Here is a 259-nt window from a genome sequence, read left to right as displayed (position 1 = left end):
ACACTCACCGGTAAAATTTCCACGCATTTCGTTCTTTATTTTTCTAAAATTTTCATTGCATCTTGCAACCTTTTCAATAGTTTTGACTCTCTTTGCAAATCCCAAAACGAAATATATATATACATATGCATGTATGTATGTAAAGTTACACTCATTTTAGGAAAACTGACTTCTGGAAGCGGAAGCACTATGTGAGTATATATTGTATGTATACATATATATATGTATATATATACATATATATATATATGTATATATA

Source organism: Octopus bimaculoides, chromosome 22, assembly GCF_001194135.2.
Source record: "Octopus bimaculoides isolate UCB-OBI-ISO-001 chromosome 22, ASM119413v2, whole genome shotgun sequence".
NCBI classification, from domain to species: Eukaryota; Metazoa; Mollusca; class Cephalopoda; order Octopoda; family Octopodidae; genus Octopus; species Octopus bimaculoides.
This window is presented reverse-complemented; position numbering follows the sequence as displayed.